This window comes from Talpa occidentalis, unplaced genomic scaffold, assembly GCF_014898055.3.
Source record: "Talpa occidentalis isolate TD23 unplaced genomic scaffold, MPIMG_talOcc4v2.1 talOcc4.13, whole genome shotgun sequence".
Lineage (NCBI taxonomy): Eukaryota > Metazoa > Chordata > Mammalia > Eulipotyphla > Talpidae > Talpa > Talpa occidentalis.
In genome coordinates this window covers 14,127,798-14,152,671 of record NW_023601322.1, presented here as the reverse complement: position 1 = coordinate 14,152,671, position 24,874 = coordinate 14,127,798, and the positions used below count along the sequence as shown (strand labels likewise).

General features: G+C 37.0%; 1 protein-coding gene across 12 annotated transcripts in view; it reads right to left on the bottom strand.

Moving 5' to 3' along the window:
• TCF4 (transcription factor 4) overlaps nucleotides 1-24,874 on the bottom strand; it is a 347,413-nt gene that overhangs the window by 121,591 nt on the left and 200,948 nt on the right. The gene's annotated exons all lie outside the window — the stretch shown is intronic.

Genomic DNA, 24,874 nt, shown 5'->3' with positions numbered 1-24,874 from the left:
GACTGAACTAATTACTGTCCTTGATAAAGTACAGAATGTGTTTTCCCTAATCTAAATTCTAATCACCATGTCACTCACAACAGACTTAGGGATGCTTCACTAACACACTATTCACATGCAAAATACTCTAAATAGGCCAATTATGACTCTGCCCCTGTTCCCTGGTTAACCCGCTGAGAACTGAAAAATTTCACAAGGCAGTCACCAACTAAAACAAAGGGTCCTTGTTTTAAATTAAGACAGTCTTTTTGATTCCTAAATAGCTCAACAAAGTGGCATGTCTTCAAGTGAAAGCAGTTGGTCAAATATGACCCATAAGCTGGAAAATCAAAAATTCAAACCTCCCCTTTCCACCGCCTTATAACTAAATATCATAAAGAGAGCCTCTCTATTCCGAGGGACTTTTGTGAGTGTTGGATGGGTAATATATAAAGGACTAATCAGCCACTGACAAGCTTGTTTTCACTGATTCCAGTTTAAGACTTTTTCAAGGGATCCATAATAAACATTACTTTAAAACTGCAGAGATGAAAAACACATTTTGAGTCATAAACTCACTGGGAGTTTCTTAATATTTATCACATAAAAATAATCTGACAAAAGCCAGATTATTTACCAGATTAAAAACTTGACATCTGCATGCTCAACAACTGCCTTTTCCGAACTTAAGGCAGATATCAAAATGCTATACAACGACAAACTAGAATACAGAGCTCTTCGTAATATTGTTTTCTATTCATCAGAAATCACAAAGTACAAGATCAAATGATTTCTTTACCATTTTAAGAGTGGCAGCCGAAATTTTTAGAATCAACCTGAACTTTCACTCCTTGTAAACCTTATAAACAAAGTCTATATTTAATGTCAAGTCCAAATTTCCACTGGAATTTCCATCAATAAAGCGCTGAATGATTTTTAACCATAACTTCCTTACGACTTGGTAAATCTACAAATGAGTCTTCATTTCACTGGAAAGAGGAGTTTGAAAATGTTATTATTGACAACCCTGTATTCTAGATAGATACTACCCCAATTCTTCTTTTTCTTTCACTGAAATTATATTCAGAAAATGGCTGAGCAAATGTGTTAAAATGCCTGCATGTTCTTTTAATGAGCTTATCTACTGGTTAATTCTTGTTGGTCCTGGTGGTAAAGGTTTTCATTTCCAAGAAAGTAGATACACTCAATAGGTCAACATAAAAACAAACATGCTTGCTGAACTGTATTTCGGCAGTACTCACAACAGAGCTGTGAAAAATATAAAATGATAACTAGAAGCCAGCTCACTGGCTATGGCTGACCTTATTGTTAATTTGAAAGAAAACATTTCATGGGCTAGTTGTAAGTAAATCACGCATCCAACGCTGTGTGTGCAGCCACCTGAGCGACGCACAGTGACACAGGACGGAGACCTTACAACACTGGCAAACACTGCGTGGTTCCTGCTTTTTTTTCCCCCTCACAAAGCACATTCCTGTTTCTTTCTTTTTAAACCTGTTTATTCCTTTTTCTTCTTCACTCGGACAATAGAATCATTCTTCTAAAGCAACAAAAATAAGCATTTCCTCACACTTGAGGAGGCCCTAATCATCCCCCTAGGGAAAATTCAGATAAAAATATATGTGTTCTTATTGTAGAGTATACTTGTAAAATGAACAATGTCCATTTACTATTGTTTGGTCTTTACGTCAGACAAGCAACTGGCTATAGCAGTAAGAAAGACCAAAAAAATTTCCACAGGCTGATAAACCTGAGCTCATAAATTTTAAAAAGTTAACAGCATCTAATTTCATAAAGTAAGTTACATACTGCAAAGAATAGGCATTTATTTATATATGAATGTCTACATAAGTAAACAGGTACGTATATATGTGAAGAAAAATCCATGCTGGATAAAAGTTAAGTTGGAAAGCTGAAGTCTACTCTCAAAATGGGCAAATGCATCCTTGCTTTCCATAGGATCACCAAGGCGTCAGGTTTTGCAGGTTTGCAAGCTCATGCTCTGCGGTTATCTGGGCGGGTCCCAGTCGAAAGCTGCCTGAGTCTGCCAGGAAACACTGGAAGCAAGATGTGGCATCGTGCACAGCTAACCTGTAAATCTTAAACCCAGAGTTCAGCATTTTGTCTAACTGTCTGCAACGTGATGAGATGAGCCGTTCTCCTTATTCACTCCTCCTTTGATTCCGAAGACAAATAATACTAGGACTTAAAATATGCTAACCAAGGAGTAAATTAGGCTAACTTCGCCAACCAGGTTTAAAGATGTTGGGGTCCATCCCCTGCAACCAGTTCTTTACCAGAGAGCCAGGCCCTCCCAACACAGCCAAGCAACTGCCAAATGCAGCATTCTGTGAGGGGCCCTTTCAATTAAAATTTTTGTTTGTTTTGCATTAGATCTGGGTCTCAGACTGTCTTTCTAACAAGTTCTCAACCCTGCCCCCATTCTTTTCAGGGGGAGCTATTTAACATCCTTGATCAACCACTGAACTTTGCTTATGCAACCAAGAATGCAAACCATGAATTAAACTTGAGTAACAGAAAAGCAGCATATATCTCAAATTAGATTTATAACTGAATGGTAATCAAAAATAGAACTGCTTCAAGCTTAAATTATCAACTTTTTTCTTGTTAAACTAAAATCATCTTGCTCTGAACTATTATTTCATTTCAGTCAGCACTTTAAATGTAATGGGTGGGTGGTACATTTCTAAAATGGAAGATTATATTTACCCTTAATTATAGATATGAGTGAGATCAGAGTACGATGAATGCTGCCTTTTGGCTTATAATTAATTCATCTAATAGGTGAATGACCTTGAATTTCAGAGTTGAAATCTGGGAGAGAGGGGAAAAAAAAAAAGTAGTAGGAGGAAAAAAAAAAAATCTCTGGGGAAAAGCAAATGAGCCCCTGGCTTCTTAGGGCTTTCTCTGATTTTGCGTCACTCCCATTACGTTGTGATCGGATATCAGACACAACATCTTGGGGGGATGTTGTAGAACAGAGAAAAGCAGCCTCAGATGAAACCAGATTAAGCTCCTTTTCTGAACTATTGCCAAATGCTTGTGAATCTAATTCATGTTTGGGTATTCTAGTACTCACACAGCTGCAATTCTATTCTTTCATCACAAACCTAAGTGATGTATAGTGGCTTTGTATGGCGAACTGACTCTATAAAGCTAGGAATTTTGGAAGGCTTTATGTTAATATGGAAATAACATTCTGAGCCACTATAAAACTTATAAATGCTGGGTATATGTACAGGGACCTAAAAGGCTTTGCAGTGCTAAGTGCAAAACACACATTGAGAAAAATTATAAATTAGACTTGTTTAAAACTTTTTTTTTTTTTATCAAAACCGAGGTCATTTCTATGTGGTTAATTTTGCACAGAATCGGGTTTTCAAAGACACTGCTGAATAAGATTCCTAACAGCCATGGGGAAGTTTTTGCAAATCCCTGTTGAATAGCTGCTGCTGAATTTGCCATTTTGACTACAGAAGGGCCATTGCTGACTTACTGTAGTAGCAGGAGGGGGCGATAATTTTGCTGCTGTTGGCACTTACTCTGCAACCTAGAATATATCTTACACCAAAGGGCAATGAAGAACACAGTATTTCCACCTGTCCACTTTTGAACTTCAAAGCTCAAAACTAAAGGTCAATATTTTGACAGTCTTTATTCCTGATACTTGAAGGTCCAGTAATGCCCCATCAAAGGCCATTCGGATTTCTATCCTATGCTTGGTTTCAACAACAGAGGACTTGGGAAACTTAGAAAGATAAGACAACAAGGATAACTTCCATAAACAGGAGTTTAACAGACTGTTACTGTAATGCAGAAAATGCAAATTACTAAACTATCATTTAGCAAAGATTTTCTTTAGGGACTTTTGGTCAATGTTTTTGTTTGCACATTAAGTGTGTCATGCACATTATGAAAAGTTAGAAGTTGAATCTAAACTCTCAAGGAAAAAGGAAGGTTCCGAGGTCAGACAGATCAAGTTGAACATTAACTCAGAGGCATACAAATGTGCAACTGTCCCAAGCTACAGTTCCCTTCTCTGCAAAAAGGAAGTAAGAGAAAACCTATTTATTGGGTTTTCAGAAGCAGATGAAACAACATATGTAAAATGGCCAGCAGAGCTGGTGTCCAGCACATAGTTCCCTTCCTTCCTCTGATCTTCCAATTCCAAATCCTATACTATGACTCACTGACATTCGTTCTTATAAGATTCCTCAAAAGTTGTCCTTCCTCATGAAAAGTACATACTGAGAGTAATTTTGAAAAGTCACTGTAAGAAACTGAAAGAGTTAAATATCTGTGTCCACGTAAAGAGCGAAAGATAGCTTCATTGCCTAGAGCTAGGCTAGCAACATATTTAATAAAGAAACTGGCCAACAGTGAATCTTGATCATTTAAGCTTAAATAGTCATTTTCCTGTAACTACCACAAGGATTACTGTACTTCATGGTTTATTTAATTTTGCCTTTGCAAGCAAGAGCAAATGGCTGCTGTTGATTCAACTGTATATGACATCAAAACTAATCAGTTAACAAACCAGATATGCCAAAATAAGAAGAGTATTATACTTGGTAAAATTTTATCAATCGTGATATTAAGTAAATTCAAATTCTGACAACTGCATTAGCCACTGATAAATGATTTTAAATGCAGTTCAATATTTTTTTTTCCCCTTAGAAGGCAGATTACAGACTCTTTATGAATACCATGTGATATATATCAAGTACTACTTAAAAAAAAATTACTTCCTCATGACATCACAAAAAAAGATAAAAACTTCATAGTTTTAGTTGGAAATTTGCCCAAAATATTCAATTGACTGAACAAAATTATTTCAGCGATTTTATTTCACCAGTCAAAATTCAAATACATTGTCTTTCACACAACATACATTGGGCAAAAATGAAGTAAAAAAATATAAAATTAAAAAAAAATTTAAAAGGATCATTAAAAAAAAACACAACATCTCATATTTAAAAGTTATAAGGTAATGCAAATGTTGCCACAGAAACTGTGATGACATATATAACAAAGTAATGGTCAAGTAAAAACTTGTACATTTTGGTATTAAAATTACAATTGCCCAAGGGTTAGGAAGATTTATATATTCACCTACTTGACTACTTTCCAAATTAATAAAAAAAATGCATCATATATTGCATAGAATAAAGTGAGGAGGCATTTCCATGATTTCTGAAAATCCATTCCGGATTTCAAGGCCATCTATTATCCATTACATTTGTTTAGTGATAAGACTGAAATTTAGTAAAAGGAAAACATGAATGCAATCAGTAACTTACAATAAAAGTGTATTTGAAGAAATCTTATGTAAACAATATAGAATTAGGAAAACCACCTTCTTTTCAGTTTATGCTCCTTCTCAGTTTAGAAAATTTATTTAATATATAATTTGATAAGTATGCTGTAATCACTACTTACCTTAAAATGTTTCTTTTCAGCAATTTTGTTCCAAAGTAAAAATAGAACAATTTGAATAAGACCTGTTAACATTCTAGGGAATTAGCATCACTTCTCCTATAAATAAAAACATGTGGCTATAATAAATGTGCTGAAAAGTATATTTGGCCAGGTTGCTATTTTAGTTAAATAAAGAAATATCAAACTGTTAAATGTCAGTCTTCTTCATTTTGGGTGGGCATAGCTCCATTTCAAGGTTATTGCAAATGTTTTCCTCTCCAAGCAAGGATGTGTAAAAACTGTTTGTCCTCCTGGATGACAAGACCCAGGGTCTCATTCATCCTGTGGTCCAGCACCTCACAGAGGGGCTCAATTAAAGCCTAATGGCCAACTTTGTAAGATTTTACTCAATAAAATATCCTGAGAACCATCTAAATTTGTAAATAAGGTGACAAGCCTTGCCCATGACATGAGGAGACTGAAATTATCTGGAGAAGCAGCAAGAGCACAATGGGCTCTCCAAATCATCAGGAAATCATTTAAGTCTTGACGATCCTTCCGGAGCCATGCACACAGCTTCTTGCTTCCAGTGGATCTGCTTTCAACCTACATTAACAGTTTACCTCCCAAAACTCTCTTTTTAAATCTGCATTATTTTTGTATTGAGAAAAGTTGGCTTACAAAACTGTATATGATTCAGGGGTACAAGTGCACAACTCTGCAGGTGTTATGTCACCACACTGCATCCACCACCACAGCACTCGTGACCCTCCACCACTGCCCAAAGTCTCTTTCTAGAATATGTTACTTGTCAGGAATACGTGGCATACAGGCCACACTAGATGATACGCGGTTCACAGGGGAAATGGCTTGTTCATGTTTTAACTCCTGATTTTGCATTAGACCAGCCATCGCAAATGTTCATTAAATATTGAAATGTATGCAGAATTAATGCTATTGGTCAAATTGAGGGTTCAAATATTGTGGGGTTATTTGGGCCTATATCTATTCCATTAGTTATTCTAGCCACTGTCGCTGCCACCACTGCTGCTACTACTACTACTGTAACTACAGCAACCGTAGCAGTAAGAGGAGGAGGAGAAAGGTGAATTTGAGTATTGTAAATAGCAGCTGTCGTTACTGAGTGTTTCCTAAAGACAGGCACAGTTGCAGATCCTTCACATACTTCAGAGCAGAAGCTGTGTGCCCCACTGGACACACCGGGACATTCAGAGTGGGAACGTGGCCTAATCAGTGCCACGTGGCGGGGGAGTGGCAGGAGCAGGATGGGAATCCAGTTACGATGACTTGAAAGTCTGAGCCGATTCTCGAGCCCCTTGATACCCTCACTCTGTCCTGTGCACTTGGTTCTTCCTGCCCTCACCCTAACCATGAGGAGGAATCTGTCTGTTTCTCTTCAGTTCATCTTAATGTCAAAAATTTTTCTCTCAATTTCACTCCAAAGGAGCTCCTTCACCCAGTAGAGTAGAGCAGGCCTGGGTGTGAGTGGGGAACTCTGCACGGTCTGCCTGATCTTTGCAGAGGCTTCAGGTTCCTTGCTGGGGAAATGGAAATTCTACTCATTGTAGTAATTAACTTATAAAGTAAAAGTGCTTAGCAAAGTACCTAGGTTTCTATAATGTGGTCAATTATCTTCTCTAATGAGGCTAAATTCTTTATTTTTTGTTATTCTTCCCCATTCTTCTTCCCCCATGTTCTCTCACTTAAGGATTCTCCCATTTGAAAAAATTCACCTGCTGTAACATCATACCGTAGGGCAATTAAGAGTTTATGCATCTCATCTTTTCTTTCTAGTTATGGGTTTCTCAAGGCAGAATCCCCTTGGTATTCCCAGCATACAGCACAGTAGGCCCTTGTGCCTAGTATGTCCTCAATAAATGCCAACTGGATTAATCAGTTAATTAACTACTGAGTATGTTTACATGATTTCAATATTTAGCATCATGAAGGTAACATACCGATCTTAGCAGATATATGAGTCGTAAATCTACATACTAAGTCTTCTCTTTAGCTCCTCCCACCATGCATCCAAAGTGGTTTTTAAGAACACTATCTCACGAGTGTTTCACCCACGCAAAAAATTTGATCTTTAATATGCAAAAGGCTCAATAAATCTTTTCCATAAAGGTCCTGCTACTTCCTACTTATTCTCCAAATCCTTTAAATTATACTTCGAGAATCAAAATTTATAAAGTCTCTAAAAAGACTAGTCGTATGTTTGCCTAAACACATATGGTTTACATTTGTTTTTAACCTGAGATGGTTTGGTTGATAAGTGGTTGAACTTTCCTCAATATGTCACCTTGTCAAATGGTTCATCGATCACCAGTAAGGTCAGGTTCCAGAAAGAATCTGGAACTGTGGGATAATGCAGGCACTACACAGGAGTAAGAGTCAGTGATACCACATACCTCCAGTAGAAAAGACACACAAAAGAGAGAAAGACACAGTGAAGAAAAGAGGGATTGGACTGTGGAGAGTTTTGAAGAGCATGATTACTCTGGGGAATGCAGCATATAAGACAGACTAGATGAACTTAAAACATCGGACTGAGAAAATATGCTCATTTAGTAGGTAGTAAAGAAGTCTTAACACAATACCAGACACTGCAATTCTGATTTCTTAAATACAACTACAAGCCTGGGTCAGATACAATCAAAGTCAGTGGTCAATTAGCTTAGTAAACTTGTGACCACAGAAATGGAGATACAAATAAAGATAGAAATAAGAAAACGAAGACAATGACTTAAGAATTAAGTTTCAACACAGAAAAACTTTTGGCATATTTCTTCATAGGAAGTGATATGGCCTAATTATTTTCAAGTATCCATGCATGAATATGAAGTCTTCTGACTACAGTAACTTTTCTGGAATGGCACCCACTAAATACTAAGAACAATGTTCCAAGAGAGATGCCACCAAATATTTTCTTTGCAGGCCAGGTGGTAAATATTTTAGTCTTTGTTGGCCATATGGGTCTCTTGCAAATACTCAACTCTGCTGTGGTAGCATTAAATCAGCCATGCATAATATGTAAATGAACAGGTGAGGCCTGTGTTCAATAAAACTTTATAAGATTGGGCTGTAGACTGGATTTGGCTCCAGGCCATAGTTTGCTGACATTTTTTAAGATGAATATACAGTGCTTTTATAGAGCACATTCTGAAAGTTTAATTATTTTGTCATGGTAAATATGTCATGAAATGTTATGGGTGCCACCTTCACCCTTACCCCACTCCCACCTACACTTCATATACTGCCATCAGAATTAAGCCTTCTAAAGGCCAAAAACTGCTCCTGTCCTTTCGGCAGGAAAACCTTCAGAGCTTGTAAATACTCAAACCCCTCCCCATCACACAGTCCAGCTAGCAACAATCCATCTTGCTCTTTCCTCTTCCACACAGTTACGTCTACTGAGCTGCCCTGGGCACCTACTGTGAGCCTGCTCTTGACACTGGGGAAACCAAACCTCCTTATCTATATATCCTCACCTTTGCTATGCACAGAAATAGTCACATGGTTTCCCCGCCCCTACCCCCCCTCCCCGCCCCCAAGTCCTGTGTTCTCATCTCTAGCCACCTCCTGCTTCAGAAGGTCAGCTCTGTTCAAAAGCACAATGCAATGCCTGTCCCTCAGTTTGAGCCACAGGGTGGCCTCCCCACTAAATGGTGACTATTTGGAACTCACTAATTCTACAAAGTCTTTCCTAGGTAAACTAAAGTCTCCAATCTGTCCATTTACTCAACCATTATTCACACACATAACTTTTAAGAAAGCACGATGGAAAGCTTTCTGAGAAAGACAGTATTTTAAGAATAAGTAAACAACTATCTTTTCAGAGTTAGAACAGGACAGTCACTTGTGAAGTTTCTTGATGGTAAGTGTAGAGCATTTGTATCCATCTATAGTCTACTGTCTCTCCGAAGATATATGGTACATAAATATGTATGTTTTCTCATAAGTACTCATTATAAATGTATGACATATAATACTACCTGAACTAGTTCACAAGTTAGTTAACAAGTACTTGCATAAAACTGATGATTCAAAATTAAATCAGACTTGTAATGCAAATCCAAACAAAATGTCAACTAGGGAAAAAGAGTTGGTGAAAGGGAGAACACAGGATTCTAAAATGATTCCAGGATCATACTCAGCGAAATAAGCCAGAAAGAAAAAGAAAAATACCGGATGGTCTCACTCATAGCAGGAATCTAGAAAACTTAAATAAGAGACCAGGAAAAAGAATAACTATAAGAAAGAAAATATCAAAATCGTCAAATAACTATGAACCAGAGACACTCTATGGGGGATGGGGGGCGGGGAAAGAAGGGCTTGGGGTCAAAATAAGGGGGTTGTAATTGTATGGGGAATATAAAAAAATTTAAATTAAAAAAATGATTCCAGATTTTATCTGGAAAACTATATACATGATTATAATTAAGAAAATTTTTACAAATAAGTTGGGAAAACTTATTAGATATACATACACATACATTTCAAGCAAGGTAAATTAAAAAAAGTCAGTACTGCTGCCAGAAGGGGCAGACACAACAGTGGAAGTATATACAGAGAGAGTTAATAAAAAATGGTATCATCTAAAAGTCAATAAAGAAACAAGAAATTAATCAATAAGTAGTATGAAAAAGTTGTTCACCATTTAAAAAAATATTTAGGTAAGTCTGTTCACATTACATGCCAAAATTAATTAAAATGCAATGGTTAAAATATAAAAGAGAATAAATCAAAATCAACAAGCAACTATAAACCAGAGACTCACAGGGGAGTGGGGGGGAAGAGAGAAGGGAGTAGGATCAAAACAAGGGGGGTGGGAATTGTATGGGGACTATAACCAAGATGAAAATGCATACATTGTGCAAAAATTAAAAATGATGTAAAAATATATAAAATATTTTTTAAAAAAATAAGCAAATATATATTTAAAATTTTTAAAGTTGGAAAGACATACACTTGCTATGACATTAAATGTAGAAAAGCTAAGGGAACATAATGAAACCTATGAGTATATATATATTTTAAAACATCATGCAAGTGACAAAAATAAGTTTGGAAAAAAATCTTTGCAACTAAGTTCAAAGGAAAGATAAGTACCCTCAAATAAACAAAAAGCTCTAAGATTTCAATAAACTGGCCAAAAAATTCTTCTATGAAAATAATAAATTTGAAATTTGGCAATAAATATATGAAAAGATACTTGACAATTGAAAAATTTCCAGCTGCTAGTGAAGGAAATTTACTATTCATATATAGCTAATGAAAACATAAACTGGTCTAAATTTTTGAGAGGCAATTTAAAATGCAGAGAAAAAAATTTAAACGCACATGACCTTGAAATTTCAATTTTAGAATTCTACCCTAAGGATAAAATTGGACAAGTGTACAAAGATATTTGTGCAAGTATTCATGGCAAATTTGTATTAATGAAAATTTAGAATAACCTGTCAGCAATTTTGCTAACAAAAGTGTAAAATGACATGGTAAATTCACATTTAATGAAAAATAGAGTATTTCTAAAGTTTAGCACTTATAGAATATGAACAATTATTCTAGTACATATCTGCAGGTTTAACCATTCTCTATAATGCAATTTCTCTATAATTCCTTATTCAAATGGATAGTATAAGGGTATTTATTTGGATATGTACTTGCTAATACACAGATAGGATATGAATTTGGTAAATTCCACTTCTTACACTTGTTATAAATAACATACTTGAGCTACTTCATAGATTACAATTCTGCAAGATAATTTTAGATGGTAGGAAAATGCAGAATGAATACTATTTTCATGTCAGAAATATTTCTTGAATTTTGTTTATAGCAAGATAAAGAATAATCTGATATTTGTGCATGCATAGCCCACAGGGGTTTATCACACATTTGAGCTCTTTTTACAGAAAATACTGAAACATTTCAAAGTCAATATAAAGGGGATAAGACCACTTGATCAATTTTTAAAACTATGAAGGATAAACCAATTCACATTTTACTTTTCTATGTATTGTTTATATCATTACTCATAACATATTAATGCTCATTACAAGAATATAAAAAAGATTGCTGGACTTAGCAAATAATTAGAATTTCCTACTGGCTGCAGTAGCTGCCTGTGTTTACCATAATGATTTCAAATAATTTCCCATAGAAGAGATGGATATATGCCCACACTGCTGCAGAGTAAAAACAACTTTGGATATCAATCTAGGTCTCGAAGCACAGTGACAGAATGCAGTGATAATGCTGTTTCTTCCGTTCACCTAGAGTCAGTCCAAATAAACTCTCCATACAATAGCAGGTCTTTCAGGGAGAACCAATTAGTCTTTCAACTAAACTGGCTTTGAGAGAATAAGCTGTTTAAGGTTTGAGGTGCTATTTCTAATGCAGAAGGGCCTTCTTTTCTACATATTTCTAAATCTTATGTGTCCAGAAAGATGAAAAATGTTTATATGATGGACTCAAAATTCATTAACAATGATACTTGACTTGTTATTTGGCTTTTCCTCCAGAAAAGTATGTATTTATCTATCATTAGTTCATGTGCAGATCTATAATCCCTTGCCCTCAACTTCATTATTGCAGAAGCTCAGAAAATTTGTAATTTTGTGACAAACTTGACCTGAACTCATATGAGGATATCTGTAATCTTTTTTTTTAAACCTACAAGGTTTGACTATTAACATATTTGTTATAGAAATTGTCAAATATTTACTCACTGGCTGCTGCTTTGGACTCCATGGGCGGGTTATGCTACAGATGTTACATGTGCCATACTAATTTCTAGAAATACAAAGAATTCTGAAACATGTATGGCTTCAGGGGTTCTAATAAAGGGAGCATGGCCTGTGAAAGTTCTTTTCCTGCAATGTGCTCAAGGCATGGTTTGAAAGAAAATTTACTACAACAATCATCTTCTAATTACTTTTGAGGATACTGTCAACACCTAAACCTATTTAACATAAAAGTTGCTTTTGATTCCCTTAGAATATTCACACCTAGCCTGCTCAAGTTAAGCCTGTATATTTGAACATGTCCATTTTGTCTCAAAATAATAGATCTCCTACAAGGAGACAGTGTAGACCTTGCCTTCTTGTTTGCCATATGGAAATCCTACTTCTCCTGGAGAGCATTTTTCACATTCAGTACTAGTCATATCTCATTAACATTTTTAGTTGTCTTCATTTGAAAATTATTTAACTGGACTCTTAAGTTTCACTGATATTTGAAAACAGTCTTGTGCACCCAAAATAATAAATAGTTCAATTACTCAGGTTTCACTCATGGAGCGGAGATTAAGATCCCAATGAGATCTTTGCTCTGAAATGGCTCCACATTCAAAGACAGATTCTCTTGAGTTTTTGCACACAGTTCTAAAATTACCAGGACAACATGATATAAAGTAGCCCTGCAAAAGGAGGCACAGATAATTACGCCTATTTACTTAAATATGTATTTTATATTTTTCATTAATTTGTTTACTTGTATACTATTTTCATCCAAATACCCATAAGCTTATAGACCATTTTCAACCCTTTTGCCAACACTAACAAAACTTTTGGAACTTGTGTTCCTTTGCCTGCAATGGCCAATACTGGCTAAAGGAGCTAAGGAAACAGTGATGGCTCAAGAATATTTTCACTGTTCAATCAAGTTTCGGGGTCATTATTTTTAAGATTTATTTATTTACTTTTATGCAAGAACCGGGGTTCAGGCCAGAGGTGCGGAAGGGTGAGAGGACTCACCAGAGACAGAGCGGGGAACAGAACAGGCAGACTGACGAAAAACACTGCTGAAGGGAGCAGCGGGCGAGACAGGAGAGGTCGGCCACGCCATGTGAGACCCTCACAGGCCGGCCAGGATCGAACCGGCGCTGCAGAGGCTGCGGACAGCTTGATAGCACGGCACTCAAACACCTGCGCCACCAGGGGAGGCCTTCGGGGTCATTACTGTTCGATGCCACCTTCACCAACAGAGCCAGAAGAACAAAGGATGTCCTTAAGGAACATGTACAATTCATAAGGTTATTCCTTCTACTGATATCATTAGCATGGTCCAGGAACTGTATGCACTGGGGATGAATCCTTAAAATGTAACTTTTAGTTATGGATGTGCAAGAAAACATGAACAAATTGGGCCTCCCCGGTGGCACAGTGGTTGAGCGCTGGGTTGTGAAGCTGCCTGCAGCCTCTGCAGCACCGGTTCGATCCCCGGCTGCTCCCCGGCCGCCGGGCGAGGGTCCCACATGTCGCGCACACCTCTCCTGCGGCCCGCTGCTCCCCTCAGCAGTGTACTTCATCAGTATGCCTGTTCTACTCTCCACTCTGGCTCTGGTGAATTCTCTCATCCTCCTGCGCCTCTGATTGTACCCAGTGCTTGTATAAATAAATAAATCTTTAGCAAAAAAAAAGAAAAAATGAACAAATTAACAAGTTATAGAATAGGATAGAAACATGCCTCATCTAGAGACCTGAATTAAATCTGCAAGGCATCCTATACAATCAGACAGAAAAGAGAATGTAAAACATAAAAACTGTAGGCCTCCCCGGTGGCACAGCGGTTGAGCTCTGGGTTGTGAGGCAGCGCGAGTTCCATCCCCGGCCGCCGGTCGAGGGTCCCACATGGCATGCAGACCTCTCCTGCCGCCCGCTGCTCCCCTTAGCAGTGTATTTCGTCAGGTTTGCCTGTTCTGCTCCCCACTGGCTCTGGTGGATTCTCTCACCCTCCTGTGTTTCTGACTGTACCCAGTGCTTGTATAAATAAATAAATCTTTAAAAAAAAAAAGAATAACAACTATTAAAAAAAAACATAAAAACTGTAAAAATAGGCAAAAGGAATTATGGATTGTTCAAACTCTAAAGGGAGTTAAAAAGGAGAAAAAAATGCCATTACATTAATCTGTGCTGGGTAGCATTTTGTGTCCTCAAATAAAATAATCAACAAATTCTAAAACCACTAAGGAAACTAACGGAGAATGACCAGATATTATCTCTCTTTTCAATGTGAAGCAAAAGATTGTACACAAGATCATTCACGGGAAAAAAAAAAAAGGGAACCTCTATCTTATGAAGGCTTTACACCAACTAAAAGTTTACAGTAAATCTAGAGAATAGAATAACATGTTAAATGACACCACAAAGAAGCAATGAGCCAGATTTAGATTTGGGACATTGTACAAAAAAAAAAAAAAAAAAAAGAATCAGTTTTAATATTAAAAATAAAAGGGATAAGGAACATTAGAGGGTTTAAAAGGACTTCAGAGACATGATAACCACATGCAGCATGTAGACCTTGTTTGGATTTCTATTCAAGCATGTCAACTTTAAAAATACATTTGTATGACAACTGGGGGAAATCTCAGTATGCTATGAAATTATTACTGATAGTTTTACTTGCTAGAATGCTGGCATTGTGACTATGAAAAACAAAGGAGGGGTTTTATTTGTTAGAGATGCTGCTGAAATATTTATAAGTGAAATAATAAAGCTATCTGGGATTTGTTTTAAAATGTTTCAGAAACAAAGTGGAGGGGGTACTATAAAAAAGATTGGGAAGATGCTGAAATTTGTTGAAAGTTGAACAAATTTGAACAAAAACTGGATGATACATGGTAGAGCATTTTGCATTTTTCTTTCTTTTTGGTGTACCTGAAATTTTCCATAGTAAAAAAATTCCAAAAGAATAAACTATCAATAAAACAAATTTCACACATTTTTCAACTTAAGAAAGGAGACACTCATAGAATATCTTTTAAACACCAGCAGTGGGGTTAAGGGCTGAAGATTCCTCTAAGATTCATACGCTCTTTCTTAGAGTCAATTTTTTTTTTTTAAACTGGCACAGAAACAATGTCCTTGGAGACGCCAGACTAAAGGTCAAGCAGATGGTCAGAGAAAGAACCATAAGTCCTACCTCATCTGGGGACCAGTTCATAAGATTTTCCCTCTGCCCCTGTGCCACCACAGTGCTCTATCCCTCTTCAAGTCAGAGGTAGAAGTGACTGAGGTCCATGAACAGCCACAGCCCTCACCAGGAAACAAACATCCCCGCAAGCACAAGACACATCCAGACTCATCAACTCTCCCTGTGGATCCACGTGCCCTCACACCTGCACAGGTGCTCACCATGAAACTCTAAAATATTTAAATACTCTAATTTCGGCATTAAAGTTTAAAAAAAAAAGGTATGGGGGGGAAGGAGCAAATACTAGCAGCTGGATTTTTTTTAAGCTGACATAAATAAAAATGTATTCATTAAATGTTTATAAAAGTCAAAAATCAAACATTCACTAAACTGGGTTATTTGGCTACTGCTCAAACACCAACCTGTCAATCTGTAGGAGAAAAGAACTGTGCATTTTTAGCTTTCAGAACATCACAGTTGTTTTTATGCATCATGCAATGGATCAAAGGGAAATTGCTGCTTCCCCCACTGAGCTTCGGTCCCATCCTAATCATCCTGTGTCTCAGAGAATTGTGCTTCGGGGCTGGGGTGCGCCAATTCAAGGGGCAGCTTTCCCACACACGTGTTCTGACCCCCCAAAGCCAAATTTAAGTAAAAAGAGAGGACCATCCAACCGACTAGCAAAAGTGCAATGAGCTTCCGCTGGCACCTTAGGTGATCTCCCAAATTCTGAGTGAACCCTTCAAGAGGCCCTAGCAAGCTGTCAGGGCTCTCTAGACGTGTGTGTTGTTCACATAACAATAGTCTAGCCCTCAGAGATCTCAGGCCTCAGAGCAAAGAAAGGGATGAAGAGGTCTTTACAGACAAGGAAAAAAATCTATCAATTTTCAGGAAAAGAATATCAGCTAAAAAGTTGTGGATCAGGCAAAGAGAATCAATGAAGGGCTGCTTACTAGATACAGAAATAACACAGGACAAAAGAGGGAATAGAAGGAACGTGAGGTCTACATTGCGAAATGGGCTTTATAAATAATTTGAGAACATAATTTGTCGTATGCCATATACTTGTATGAGGGAAAATATTTCTTTTCTTCTTATATTGAATTGAAAGACTCTAAATGACATTACCTGACCTGATTCAAATCTGAAAGACTAATGTGATTTCTAACGAACAAGCTGCATAGAAACGCAGTACCAAGTCTCATTTATGTCACCAGTTCATTGGGATTGCTGAAGTCTTCTGAGGTTTGGTTTTTACCCTCTTTTTCGGCCACTTCATGTGTCTTAACACTTCCTGCAGGAAGCAGACAGTGGCACTTCCTTCCTGAGTTTTGGGTACCTGGTCTTGGGAACAATAGGACATTCAGGAGTCAGGAAGGAGATTGAAGGTTCTTGTGTTTAGGGTGTAGTGGAGGGACCATGGGACAAACCTTTTCAGACAAGTACCTTAACTGCCCCCAGACCAGTCTCTTTGCTGGTAGAAAGGAGATGACTTGACCTGCTCATAGAGATGCTGGAGGAGTGGAGAAAGGATGCCCATGAACACCTGTCACAGGAGGCCTGGAGAAAGTGTACTGCAGAGAGTAAACTGCCGCAAAAGGAGAGCCACAGTGAGAATCAGGAAAACTTTCTGTGCTTATTCATTCTTGTTTTTTTATTTCTAAGTGCCACCCAGGGGTCAGGCACTGTACTAGATGCTGGGAGCACAGCAGTCAACCATGCCTACATTTAGAGCAGGAATTTTAATAAATGACAACACTTCAGCTGGGTCGTTGCTCCTGAATTGTCAGTCAGATAGAGGTATCTGACAGCGATACCTCTCCCTCCCTATGTCTCCCTGTACCTAGCAAGTGTCTCAAGCAGGCATGCTGCTGAAAAATCACTCAAGGCTAAAATTGTGAATTCAAGTCTATATTGTTGCCCACCTGCCTGCATCCTCAACTCTAAGGTGCTCAAAGTTGGGGTCTCTGTGCTGTTGACACCTAGCCCTGCTTATATATAACAGACAATACAAATTTAACAGTTGGAATGAAGGATAGACTGATGAGAGAATGAATTACTTAAAAGCCTCTAAAACCTCTCAGTCTTATACCTTATAGAATAAGGGAAATAGCAGTATCTCCTTCTTTACCATATTAAAAAGACTTTAGAATATGCACAATTCTATGCAGGCATATCCTTGTTCACAGCGATACAAGCCAAAACAGCCAAAAGGTAGAAACAATCCAAACGTTTTATCGATGGATGAACAGAAACAAAATGTGGTATGCACATACAGCAGAACAGCACTTAGCCTTGAAAAAATGAATTTATGACATAAGTCACAGTATCAATGAACCTTGAGGACGTTATGCTAAATAAACTAAGATAAATATTGGATGGTTCCACTTACATTCCGCCCACAGTAGTCAAATCATACAGACAGAAAGTAGGAGACTCGATGCCCGGGGCTGGGGAGGAAAGAAGAATGGTTCTAGAGTTTCAGCTTTGCAAGTCAAAGTGTTCTGGACATCTGGATATCCAACAACCTGAATCTACTCACACTACTCAACTGCACACTCAGTAATGGCTCAGATGGTCAATTTTATGTCATGTGTTTTTACCGCAACAACAACAAAGATTTTATTTAAAGTTTTACAAATATATGGGAGGCTGATTTGGGATGAAAAATTAAACATACCTGTGCTTTACTCTCCTTGCAACCCCATACCTCATAAATGATCATGTATGTGTGTGTGTGTGTGTGTGTGTGTGTGTGTGTTTGTAAATTCAGAAGTCATGCATACAAATAAGTGCTGAAAAATAAAGAGTACCTTCCATGGACTATAAATTTTTAATTGCTTTTGAAAGTTGAAAGTAACTGGTTTGGCGCTCTACTGGAAAAAAGGAATCATAAGCAAAGCCAGAAGAAGAGCCCATGGTGGTGAAGCAGGATGCTCAACTGTCCAGACCAAGACACACATGGCGCAGGAGGGAGTCAGATACAACCCCCAGGGCTCACTGGGACGCTGGGCTCAGGGCTGCTAAACAAATCAGAGCAAAAGTAAAATAGGAAAGGGAGTAGCTGACTTTAGAAGTTGAATTCTGTATCTAGTCAAATGTGCATTCAAACAATTTTATAAAAAAAAAAAAAAAAAATATAGGGCCTCTCTGGTGGTGCAAGGGGTTAAGTCTCAGCACTATCAAGCTATCAGCAGCCACTGCAAAAGGAGTTCAATCCCCGGCCAGGGAGCTAACCCACATGGCGCAGCATACCTCTCCTGACTCGCCCGCTGCCCCCTCAGCAGTGTATTTCAGTAGATCCACCTGTTCTGCTCCCCACTCTGTGTTTGGTGAGTCATCTCAACCCCTGCACCTCCAGCCTACACCCCTGTTCTTATATGCATAAATAAATAAAATCTTTAAACAAAAAATACAGGAAATTCTATTGCATTTCTGTAAATTTATACTCTCATGTTTCTGAAAAAGTTATATAAGAATGTGTAACTGCACAGAGACAAAAAACCAACCAACAAAAACTGGGCCTGATCCACAAGAAACAGTGAGATATGACAAGGAGAGTAGAGTAATTGTTGAATCTATGTAATTGTTGGTGCGATAAAAAAGAAAATGCAGAAGGAAATATATTGACTTCAACAAGAGAGGTAAAGGAAATGAGCAGAAGGAGAAACTGGGAAATTAAACGTGTTAAGATTCTTACTTTTATTAAAAAATACACACTAACCAACTCAAGACTATTAAAAATACTAATTTTAAATATATGAAATAAATCAACGCAATGAGGAAAAAAAGATGTATATAATTCTTATTCAGTAGGGGAGAAAAGCAGCAATGACATAAAACAAAGACAATAACATCAAGCCAAGAAAAGGAAGGAAAACAATCAAGAAACTTTGCAAATAAAAATAAAAACTGTCAGGAATAAATTCAACATATATTAATGACTCTAAATATAACCTTTTGCTGTGTTTATTTTGATATTACATTTTTCAATTAAGATACAGGGACTCCCATTTAGTAGGCTAGAAAAATGTAAAGTTAAATGCTGTGTATGACAGACAATAAAGGATAAGACAGATATAGAATATGGAAAAAATATATAAAATATGTAAAATAAAATCTACCAAAAGAAAGCATGCATAGCAACGTTACTACAAATTGAAAGCCACTTCAAGGCAAAAATTAATAGAAAGAAAAAAGATTTTTTTCATATTGATGAAACTTCTAGTCCATCCAAAATATAAAATATTCATGAACCTCTAATGTCTATTTATGACACAGCTCTAAGGCATATTTCAAAAATATGAATATATGAGAAATTGCTAAATCCATAATCAAAGTGGAATTACAAAAAAGTCTCTCTCAGAAACTTGCAGCTTAGACTGATAAAAGTAAGACATAGTTTAATAAACTAAAATAAAGAAAACAGAATATGCATTATTGTCAAATGCATATGGAATATTTAAAAGCTGATAGAATATTAAGCCACAACGACATCTCCCTAAATTACTCCAAAGTACCCCGGCTATTTCCATATCCAAAATGCAATACATTAAAACACGGAAAATAAAACCGCAGCCATACTACCACTACGAAAAAACATCTTAGTAAGTGGAAATTTTAAGTCTTTTGAATACTCTGGTTAACAGGAATCCCAAAACTAACCTCTTATTTTATTTTATTTTTATTTTTAAGTATATTTTTTCTTACATCATTGTAATATGTAATATTTGATCTCTCCCCTCAGGTGTAGTTCCCCCATAGTCTACCACCACCAAAGTCCCGGGATCCATCACCAAAGTCCCTTATGCTCTTCTCTGGCCTCTTTTGACCCTTCTTCCTCTCCCTCCTCTGCTGCAGGTCTCAGATCTGGTCAGCCTGCAAGTTTTTTCCATATCTGGGCTATTGTAAATAGTGCTGCAATAGCCATAGGAGTGCAGGTTTCCTTTTGAATTAGTGTTTTTGTGTTCTTTGGGTAGGCTCCTAGGAGTGGAATCGCTGGGTTTAATGATAGATACATTTTTAGTGTTTTGAGGATATTCTACATAGTTTTCTATAGTGTCTGGACCAAAACTAACATTGATTGAAGCAATCAACAGCATTTGTAGTAGTATTTAAGAAAACCTGTGGGATGCTGTCAAAGCAGTAATCGAATGAAAAAGAATATGGCCCTTAAACTTTGTATTAGGATTTGTAAAAATAAAAATTAAATTAAGCATATAATAGAAAGCCAGAAAAGTGAAAAATATTAAAAATATATAATGAATTATTAAAGATTAAAAAGATAATAATAAAATATAAGATAAAAATGAACATTATCAATAAAGCCTATAAAAGGTTCTTTGAAAAAAAAATTAAGAAAACACAAGCTTCAGGCAAGTCTGAGAAAGGGAAAAACAGAAAGCAAAAGAGAAAATACAGATCAACAAAATTACAAACTACATCTGGTTAAAAAAATCTTAGATATAGATAAGGATTTGTTTTTTGATATATGTATAATTTCATGCAATGAATGATGAAGCTTGGAAAACCTATGTTCCTATCACAACTGACACACAGAGTGATAAAAATTAAAAACTTAGTCCAAAATCCAGTTCTAAAGAACAAGCTTCAGGCAATTTCCCCAAATGTCAAAAATTTCCGTAAAAGCTATTTTCAACATAAAGAAAGAAGATGGAAAACTCCTGGATGCATTTGACATGAACATCATAAAGTGAGATGTCAAATAAGCAAAGTACCACAGTAAAGGTGCTCTGAAGGCTGAACACAGAAATAGACAAAATCCCTAGGTAATATGGGACTTGCTGAATTCAGTCACAAAATTACTGGGATAAATCCTGCTTTCTGTTTTAAATAAAATATAAATGTATAAAATATAAAATAAACATTACATAAAATGAAAATGGGTTTGCCTGGGAATTTTGTGAGCAAGACACAGTCGTACAGTCCACTTAACATGCGCACACACACATACTCATCTGAAGAAGTCATGGAACATAAGGAAGTTTCCTTCATCTACCAGAAGCATATTCATTTAATGATAAAGCAGAAAAGCCAAAGTTGGCCTGCATTCCCATCATTCTTTCAAAAACTTACTGGAGGTCTTTGCCAGTGTACTAGAACGAGGTCAATAAACAGGAAAATACTCTAAGAGGGGACATTATCAATATTTGTCTATGATTTTCTTCCTAGGAAATATTAATCAACTAAAAAGCAAACAAGCAAGCAAACAAACAAACAAAAGAAAGAAAGAAAAGGCAACAACTACCAGGGCTGGTGAGAAAGTTCTGTATGTGACAGGTTTTAAGATCAACAAACCAAAAAAGTCAACAAAATTATTTTTAAAATATGAAATGCCTCAGGATAAATTGAACAAGAATATTAGACATATTACATATGCACATATATTCATATATATGCAAGACTTTATTGAAGAAAAGCTTTATAAATGGGGTGGAGGGGGCGGATTTTGCTAAACAGCAAAACTCTCTACTATAACCAAGGCAATTCTATCCAAAATCAATCTATAAATCCAATATAGTTGTTCCTTTTATATTTGTCTGAATTGTTACATTCTTATATTTTTGTTCTTACATATTTTAAAGGCACGAAAGTGAAAATAAGGGAAAAAAATGATAGTTTTATCTCAGTGTATTTCCAGGCTTATAAGGTGTGACTGTTGGGGGTGCCTTACCAGGCTCAAAAACGAGTTAACTCAGAAGCAGGTCTAGAATTCTGAAGTGGGACTTCTTTTCATGTCATGACACAAGTCACTTCTTTTTTGTTTTCCACTCAAACCTAACTATCTAAAGAAAAGGTGATATTTCTCAATTATCATCCACTCAAAAGTGTGGCTTTCCAAATGGATCTTGGGGGGGGTGCTTTCTTTTATCTTGCATATATTTCACCTCCGCCCACTGCCAGACTTTACTCTGGCATGCCAGCATCACTCATTCTCATCACACAGGCAGTCTTCTAAACCAGTGTGGACACATCCTGATGCCTGAGGGGAAAATACCCTTGGGAACCTCACTATGCCCCTGTCATTTCACCTGAAACATAGCATGGAGGTTTCACAAAGTATTTAATCAAGTGTTTCTTATAGATGCTAGGGAAACCATTCTTTCAAGGATCATTTGAGAGCTTAGCTTTCCTGTGAGGATTTTAGCATGGCCTTCCTACTTCACCCTTCCATTAAGGTGGCTCCAGAAGAAAGAGACAACAAACTGAGGAAGAGCCAGGACACTAAGCTCTGGGTGTCAGTAAACTGTGAAACTGAGAGGCTCACACTTTTTGAGTCACTGCTTCTCCCCCAGGCCTCCAATATCCTCTTTGTCCATATTTCTCAAGAAGTGATTCGCTGTCAATAGGCTATGACTGATCCAAAGCCTCTGATTCATTAGGAAGAGCCTGGAAATGCATTGTGATAAACCTGCATCATTTCCTTTCCCCTCCTTTCATGCCTTTGATATATATAAGAACAATTTGTGAGAGATAAGAGGATTAAACATCTCTGTTTGAGGTTATGCTGGGAAAAAAACCTGGCGAGATGGCAATTCTTTCCATTTAAGAACACGTAACTATATCACACACGCAAGTCTTCCTTTACTTACAATATAACTACAAAACGGGTCACTTCCTCCACTGACGGGCATATTTTTCTTGGACTATGGAATAAAATGATTCACTTTAGCTTTTTATTAAAAGGAAAATTGTGAATCAGCCTCAAATACCAGTGGTAAACAAATGAAAATTTAAATAGCTACATTTACATTTAACCAATACAAATAGCCACTGGGGTATAGTCCATAAAGTTGTCACAGAGGCTATTGAAGTCCCATTGTCTGTTCATGTCTACCTGGTTATTTCAAGAAGGATTTTTAAACCCCATGATGTGAGCACCATCCTGTGAGCAAAACCTAATGAAATGGCCTCTTCATTTATCCTTTTAGAGGACAGTTGAATTTTATGTGGGGCACTGAACTAAAAAAAATATATAAGTGATGATGACATTTTAATTCAAGGACAATCCCATACTGTGTTGAACTTGGTACTTTTTTGTCCAATGAGACACATTATTTTGGGGTGCATAAAGTCTAATCCTGATGACCATTAGCTATTTGGTGAAAAATTATCTCATTCCTTTATGCTACGGAGTAGAAAGAAGACCATGTAACTTTTTTATTAGTTGCATGCTGTTACCTTGTGGTAAAAAATGAGGATGGGATAGATGGAGAGAGAGAGAGAGATATCACCATCTAGTGTACCTTTTAAGCATGAAACTGCAAAGGTTAGTCAATTTTACCAAAGTTATGAGTTAGATCAAAATGAAGAGTTTTTCTAAGAATCTTCCACTCACAGATTTTTAGAAACAATGACCTTTTCAAGAGACTGCCTGCTCTTGTCCACCAAAAGTCAAGATAAATCACAGCTTGAATAATAACTACCAGTTTTTTGATACTAACAGTCAACATTTACTGCAAACATTCTATGGGTCAGACTCTTCTGAAGGTTGTACATGAATATCCTATGAAGAAGGGGCAAATATCAATGTCCTGTTACAGATAAGAAGATGAGGTACAGCAAGTTTAAATAACTTGCCTCAGACGAGACATTTGGCTAGTAGAGGGTGGAAGACCAGTTTATGGCTGGCACTTTTACCCTATAGGCAATATATTCCTCAGGCGTGGCTTTGGTCTTCTTGTAGTGGGACAGACCAGTGAAACTGTGTAATAACTGATATACTCCAAACTCCTCCTACCCTTACCCAGGATACTCAAGAAACTTTGCTATTATTACCTGTTACAGAGCATTCCTTCTACTGGGAAGAAGGTTTAAAGCAAGTCTTGGTTATCCACACCAATGGGCATAAGCAATAACAGGTCAATATGAAGAAGAAATGTTTCAGAGATGACACAAGGAAATGGGTACTCTTAATAGAGACTAGTTTGGGAGCCCCACAAGTTGCTTTGAAAGAAGGCTTCATATAAAATGTCTCTTATAAAACTAGACCGGCACTAAAAATATTCCAAAATCCTATTCACAAAAGATGTCAAGTTCTCCATTGTGTATCAATTTCTGATCTTCCTTTCTAGTCATTTGATGATAACCCCACTTTCAAATGACGTATTTGTCTAACTATGCCTAAATCTACCAGTAACAGTTATTTGTACCAAAACACAGATATCGAAAGTGTAAGGTATTTTTTGTAAGATGTGGCATCATGGCAAGGGGAGAGAGAGGTACGTGGGAAGAGTGCAGCAGAAACAGGAAGTAAGATACTCAAATCCAATGACATAGAATGCAGAATAATTTAATTTCAAAATGTCCCCGGATAAGCTTTCTCATCACATAGTATCTCTGCAGAAAAACAGTTCGATGTTTCTTCTCTGCTCTGTGCAGGAGAAGCCAGGCTCCTGGACAGCAATTACACTTCAGGGGAGAGCGGAGATGAAGGAGGCAACCAAAGCCCTAGAAGCAGAGAGAAGGGAGCATA